This window comes from Carlito syrichta, unplaced genomic scaffold (genome assembly GCF_000164805.1).
Source record: "Carlito syrichta isolate Samal-C Ts95f unplaced genomic scaffold, Tarsius_syrichta-2.0.1 Scaffold290924, whole genome shotgun sequence".
Taxonomy (NCBI): Eukaryota; Metazoa; Chordata; class Mammalia; order Primates; family Tarsiidae; genus Carlito; species Carlito syrichta.
The window spans coordinates 1-7,278 of NW_007235020.1; the positions used below are offsets into that span (position 1 = coordinate 1).

The following is a 7,278-nucleotide window of genomic DNA, read 5'->3' on the forward strand; positions in this document are numbered from 1 at the left end:
ATTATGGACTCCAAGTCCATACAGGTTGCTGTGGAGTTAATGGTTTTGTTCTCCTTTATGGCTGCGTAATATTCAATCATGTATATATACTATATTTTTTAAATTCAGTCCTCTTTTGTTGGGCAGCATGGTTGGTTCCATGTTCTTATTACTGTGAACAATGCTGTGATAAACATACGTGTTCAGGTATCTATTTTATAGCGTGATTTGAGTTCTTCCAGGTCAATTCCCAGTTGGGGGGTTGTGGGATTGTATGGAAGGTGGATTTTTAGATCTGCTGGTAATTGCCACACTGTTTTCCACAGAGGCTGCACTAATTTACACTCCCACAAACAGTGTAGGAGTGTTCCCTTTTTGCTGCATCTTCTCTGACATCTGTTATTGTTTGACTTATTGATGATAGCCATCCTGACTGGAGTTAGGTGGTATCTCAGTGTAGTTTTAATTTGCATTTCTTTGATGACTGGTGAGGCTGAGCTTTTTTTCATGTGTCTATTGGTTGCTTGTATGGGTTCTTTTGAGAAGTGTCTATTCCTATATTTTGCCTACTTTGTAATAAGGCTTTTTTTTTTTTCTTTTTGGCATATTTGAGTTCCTTGTAGACATACAGTTGACAGATTTTTTTTCCCAGTCCATGGGCTGTCTTTCTGCTCTCTTGATAGTTTCTTTTGCTTTGCAGAAGCTTGTGAGTTTGATGGGGTCCCACTTGTCTATCATATCTCGTATGATATGATGGTATGGGCACTTGGGGCTTTGATCAGGAATTGGTTGTCAGTTTCAATTTCCATAAGGGTGTCTCCTGCATTTTTTAGGGTTCTTATAGTTTGAAGTTTTACATTTGGGTCTTTGATCCATTTAGAGTTAATTTTTGTGTATGTTGATAGGTGGGAATCTTGTTTTAATCTTCTGTATGTGGTCAGCCAGTTTTCCCAGCACCATTTACTGAATAGGTTCTCCTCTTCCCAGTGGTCGGTGGTGGAGGCTTTGTTGAAGATGAGTTGGTTGAGAAATTGAGGTTTTGCTTCTGGAATCTCTGTCCTGTTCCATTGGTCTGTATGCCTGTTCTTGTACCAATACCAGACTATTTTGATTATTGTAGCTTTATAATAGAGTTTAAAGTCGGGGAGTGTGATACCGCCTGGTGTGTTTTTGTTTTTTTTGTTTTTGTTTTTTGACTGAGGATTATTTTGGTGATTTGTGGTCTTTTATGTTTCCATATGAATTCCTGTATTGTTGTTTCCAGGTCTGAGAAGAATGCGGCTGGTAATTTAATGGGTATTGCATTAAATCTGTAGATTGCCTTGGGTAGGATGGACATCTTAACAACGTTGAGTCTTCCAGTTCATGAGCATGGAATATATTTCTACTTGTTTTTGTCATCTTTGATTTCTTTGAGCAGTGTTTTGAAATTTTCATTGTAATTTACAAGGTCTTTCCTATCTCTAGTTGGGAAGATGCCAAGGTATTTGATTTTTCTTCTGGCTGTTGTGAATGGGATTGTGCTTTTTATTTGGGTTTCTGTTTGTTTATTGTTGGTGTATAGGAATGTGACTGTCGGGGCAGCAATGGCAGCTGGGCGCCCTCTGGGAGGCTGCTCCAGAAAGAAGAAAGATGGAGAGCGGGGCAGTCCTGATGGAGTCCAAGTCCTCCCCGCTGCACCTGTTGCACGAGCTGCACGAACTCCACCTGCTGGGCCACCTGTGCAACGTCACAGTCAGCGTGGAGTACTAGGGCATGCGTGAGGACTCCATGGCTCACAAGGCCATGCTGGCAGCCACCAGCGAGTGAAGATGTTCCTCACTGAGAAGAGCGCAGGCGGCGCCAGGACAAACGCCTGCTTCCACGAGGTGCAGGTAGTCGACTTCACTTTGTTTCTGGAGTTCATCTATACCACAAAGGTGCAGGTGGAGGAAGACCAGGTGCGGCGGATGCTGGAGACGACTGAAAAGCTCAAGTGTCTGGACCTATCAGAAACATGTTTCCAGCTGAAGAAACAGATGTTGGAGTTGGTGCTTGGAGCTGCAGAATTTCTCTGAAGCCCAGGAAGCAGAGGCCAGCAGCGGCTCTCTTGTCAGCGTGGCACCAGCTCCCAGGGCAGGCGCAGCTGTGGACGGCCCTCACCCCAACAGCCTTGGGGACACCTCGGACTGCCTGGTGGAGAAGGCCAGTGAAGGCGTGTTATCAGATGTGCTCCCGAGGAAGTCCAGGGAGAAACTGGACCAGAAGGAGGAGGCCGCCAAGCCTCCCTACCTGAAAATCTGGAGGCTAGTGGGAGGCTGGCGGGAAGGAAGGTCTTTTTGGAGATCCCCAAGAAGAAGTACACAAGGAGGCTCCGAGAGCAGGAAAAGAGCGTGGAGGCCGCCGAGGGGGCCTGCAGGTGCCCCCAGGCCCAGAGCCCAGTTAGTGGGCGCTGCGGAACAGGCTGCCAGCCCAGAGGGCCAGCTGGGTGCTCAGGGGGAGGTGACACTGCAGAGGGCAGGGCCCAAGGAGGAGGAGGAGGACAAGGAAGAGGAGGCTGGTGAGATGGGTAGGAGGCGGGGCAGCTTCAAGTGCGCAGTGTGCGCCAAGGCATTCCTGTAGGAGAAGAGCTTCCGAAAGCGCAGTTGGCCACACCACTGCGTGGTGGCTGACGAGGTGTACCACTGTGACACGTGCAGCCAGACCTTCACCAACCGCTGCAACCTCAAGAGTCACCAGCGCCATGTGCATAGCAGGGAGCGCCACTTCTCATGTGAGCTATGCGGGAAGAAGTTCAAGCCCAAGAAGGACGTGAAGCGCCACAAGTTGCAGGTACAGGAGGGCGGCAGCGAGCACCACCACTGTGGCCAGTGCAGCAAGGGTCTGAGCTCCAAGATGGCGCTGCGGCTACATGAGCACAGGCATGTGGGTGATCGGCTGCATGGCTGTGCTGACTGCCAGCACCTTCTCGCGGCCCTGTGCTCAAGACATACATGAGAATTCATACGGGGAAAAGCCTTTTGTCTGTGATGAGTGTGGTGCAAGATTCACTCAGAACCATATGCTGATTTGCCACAAGCCGTGTCACACAGGTGAAAGGCCTTTGATGTGTGAAACAGGCAGCAAGAGCTTCGCCTCCAAGGAGTACCTGAAACACAACAGGATACCCACGGGCTCCAAGCCCTTCAAGTGTGAGGTCTACTTCCGGACATTTCCACTACGGAACTGGCTGTACCGGCACATCAAGGTCCACACAGATCCACGACAAGATCACTCCATGGAAGTCTTTCCTTGTTATCGTAGATGGCTCACCCAAGATTGACGACAACCACAAGACAGAGTAGCTGGATGAAGAGTATGCGGTGCCCAAGCTTGTAGATAAACTTCTGTCTTTCGCAGAGAACGGCCATATCCACAGCGTGGCCGCTGTCCAGGGTGCTATGCATGGTGGGCAGGAGAGCACCTCTGCAGACCCCCACCTGCAAGTCAGACAATGCCATGGTGTCGCAGCAAGCTGGCCCCACCAGCAGACCCACTGCCCCCACCGCTCCACTCTCTGGCAAGCATGGACTGAGAGCTGGGGGATGTGCCCGCAGGTCCCTCTGCTAGCCGTGACTGGCGTGTTGGACAGCTGTACTTGGCATAGTGCCAGCTGAGAACGGTCACTGTTGGGTGCAAAGATGCGGCAGGGACAGCCCATGCCTCCCAGACCGCTGCTGGTGCACACACTTGACCATGGTGTTCTGCCACCTTTCCTTGTGACGCCCATCTGCATGACTCTGCTCTACTCATGACAGACAGTGTGCACAGTCCTGTGGGTGTTGGCGTTGGATGTGCATGTCTCGTTCCAGTGTCCCATGGTCTTGTGACAACTGTCCTCAGGCAGAGACCAGGCAAGGGTGCAGCTTGTGACCCCACTGCTCCTGGTCTTGCAGCCTCTCACCTGCTTTATACTGCATGTGGGTTGACCTCTCTGCTACTTTCAAGGCATTTTTCTATCTAGGTAAGAAAACTGAGCCCCGTGTTTTCAGATGTTTCTTCCCTGTTGAATTGAAGCAGCTCCGATGGGCTGCAGGACCCTCGCACAGGACTGAAGGGGATAGGTAGTTGTATGCCTTCTCCCCCACACACAAGGCTGAAGGTGTGAGGAACCAAGCCCACACCGAGCTGCCTCCAGTGTGCCACCTAGCACAGGTGCCACTGGGACAGGTCACAAATCAGCTTTGACATGCAATGAGGCTCTTCAGTTCCTTTCTTTAAAAAAATTGGAATAGGTGAAAGCTGTCCTACCAAAGAATCTAGCCAGACAGTACAGTACTTTGTGCAAAGAGGTGTGACAAATTAAACAAGAGGTTTTCGAACTCTTGAATGTCATGTCATCATTTTATTTGCAAGATGAGGTGATTGTGACAAATTTTAGGACACTGAGTATTTGTGTTTTTGCCACGTTTTTCTGACTCGATTTCTATAATTTCCAGAAACCAGACTTCCTCATTTCCACAATCAGAGATTGAAGCAGACCAGTTCCAGCCACATGACGGCTTCCTTAGGTGCACAGCAGAAGGGACCAAGGCCTGGAGATTGACCTCTGATTATGCCTTAAAGGGTGGGTTGTGAGAGCCAGCTGCTGTCCCAAGTGCTCCTTTGCTGTTCCATATGGAACTTCATTAATGCTCAGAAAAACTCACACTGAAAAGATGACTCTGCTGGACTTGCTAAATGTGACAGCTAATCTGAGCCTGAGGAGCGTGTCACAAGCTTGTGAATACTCTGACTCGCATGTAACCCTAACATCTTACTTTACTAGAGAACTTGAAGGAGGTTCACAGTTTGCTCATCAGTTGATTTCTGTTTCTTTTTTAATTTATTAAACTTGCTGTGAAAACTTGATTTTCTTTTCTTTTCTTTTTTTTAAATTTTGTGTGTGTGTGTGTTGGAGCCTCACTCAGTCGCCCAGACTGGAGTGCAGTGGCTGCTCCCAGCCACCACAACCTTGACCTGCTGGGCTCTTGCGATCCTTCTGCCTCAGCCTTCCAAGTAGCTGGAACTACAGGCATGCTACCACACCATGCTAATTTTTTTATTTATTGTAGAGATGAGGTGTTGCCAAGTTGCCCAGGCGGGTCTCAACCCCGCGGGCTCAGTCAATTCACTCACCTCGGCCTCCCAAAGCATGGGATTACAGGCTGAGCCACTGAGCCCGGCCAAAACTTGATTTTCTAAGAGGAAGGAAGTGTGTCCTTAAGTGCCATGACAAAGACTCAGCTGCATTGTCAGATGCCAAGAAGGGAGGCTTTCTTCCCAAGTGCTGCTTTCATTTTCATTCTTTTTTTTTTTTTTTTTGAGTTGAAGTCTCACTGTCACCCAGACTGGAGTGCAATGGCTGCTCCTGGCTACCACAGCCTCGATCTGCTGGGCTCCGGCGATCCTTCTGCCTCAGCCTTCCAAGTAGCTGGAACTACAGGTGCACGCTACCACGCCCGGCTAATTTTTTTTTATTTATTGTAGAGATGAGGTCTCGCCTGCCCAGGCGGGTCTCATACCCACGGGCTCAGGCACTCCTCTCACCTCAGCCTCCCAAAGGCATGGGATTACAGGCTGAGCCACCAAACCCGGCTTCATTTTCATTCTTAACATGTTAGATAGTAAACCATTACAAAGGGTTCTACACCTGCCCCTGAAGGACACAGAACTGATTCCTTCACATCAGTCATGACAGTGTAACTGCAGGCTTGTTCTGTTTAAGGAACAAACAAGTAGCGAGTGACACACAAGCATGTCACTCTTGGTAAAAGGAGGCTGACCATGCCCTGCCAACACACTGTTTATGGAATAAAGTCACTAGATGAGAAGGAATTTAAACCATAGATTATTTTGTTACCTACTGGAAGAGTTTTTATCTTGAATTTGTTTCTTTAGAAGTTCTGCAGCAGATTGTCAATAAATGTCTGCTTTGTAAAGGTAAAAAATAAAAAAAAGAAAGAAATGTGACTGTCTTCTGCATATTGATTTTATACCCTGAGACTTTGCCAAAGTTCTTTATCAGAGCAAGGAGGGTTTTGACTGATTCTCTTGGGTTTTCGAGGTGTAGCATTAAGTCGCCTGCAATGGAGAATACCTTGACTTGCTCTTTTAATGTTTGGATACCACTGATCTCCTTATCTTGTCTGATTGCTCTAGCTAGGACTTACAAAACTATGTTGAAAAGGAGGGCTGAGAATGGGCATCCTTGTCTTGTTCCAGTTTTCAAGGGAAAGGCTCCAATTTCTGTCTGTTTAGCAGTATGCTGGCTGTGGGTTTCTCGTAGATGACTCTTACTATTTTGAGGTATATTCCATTTATGCCTAGATGTTCAAGGGTTTTCATCAAGAAGGGATGCTGGATTTTATCAAAAGCTTCATAAAAATTTTATCAAAAGTATTTTTTTAATGAAACTTATCTCATCTTGGAATGAACTATCAACTTCTACATTAGTATAGTGTTTTATTTTTATTTTTTTGAGTTGGGGGACTCACCCTGTCTTCCAGGCTGGAGTATAGTGGCACAATCACGGATCATCACAGCCTCAGCCTCCTGGGCTCAGGTGACCCTCCTGCCTCAGTCTCCTAGTTAGCTGGGACTACAGGAGTGTGCCACCACACTCATCTAATTGTTTGATTTTTCTTTCGACTGTGTTGCCTAGGCTGTACATTAGTAAAGTTTTAACTCATGAAATTGCATTGCAGAGTGTGGAGTAAGCAGATGCACGTTCTAAATTACTTGTATAAAATTGTATTTTCTAGGGGAACGTATCAAAGGACTGCGGGAAAATGACTACCTGCTGTTTTATTCCTGGTGCTAGTGGACTGCCATTACTGCCCACAGCCGGAGGAGGGACACTAAGTCATTGGGCCAAAGATAGAGATTCCGGTACATTATGCAGGTAAGACTTCTTGAGGGGAAACAGAGGCTGGTGGGGGGGACGACCTAAATAGCTAATTCTTTCCCCCAGTAATTGCCTATAAACTGGAAAGTAGAATGACTTAGAAAAAAAATCAAACACCTTCGTGTGGTTATTTTATCGATCAGTGAAAGCTCAGATGAATTTTTGTCACAAATATTTCTAGTTAATGCATGGGGATTAATTAATTAACAGAGATTATTATTAGGTATTTATAAGATGAAAATTTTGCAGACACAGCTTCCCTGAAGTCTTGGAATTAAAATCAATATGTGTAGCCAAACTCAGAGCTCCAGGTGGTCCTGTCTCTGAGTAACCCTACATACAACTTTATAATTACTTTTGTGTATGACTTTGTAAGGATTTCACAAGATGCCACT

General features: G+C 46.9%; 1 pseudogene; it reads left to right on the forward strand.

Annotated features, from left to right (window-relative positions):
* Positions 1-1,611: 1,611 nt before the first annotated feature.
* Positions 1,612-3,567, forward strand: LOC103256654 (annotated as a pseudogene).
* The last annotated feature ends 3,711 nt before the right edge of the window (positions 3,568-7,278 follow it).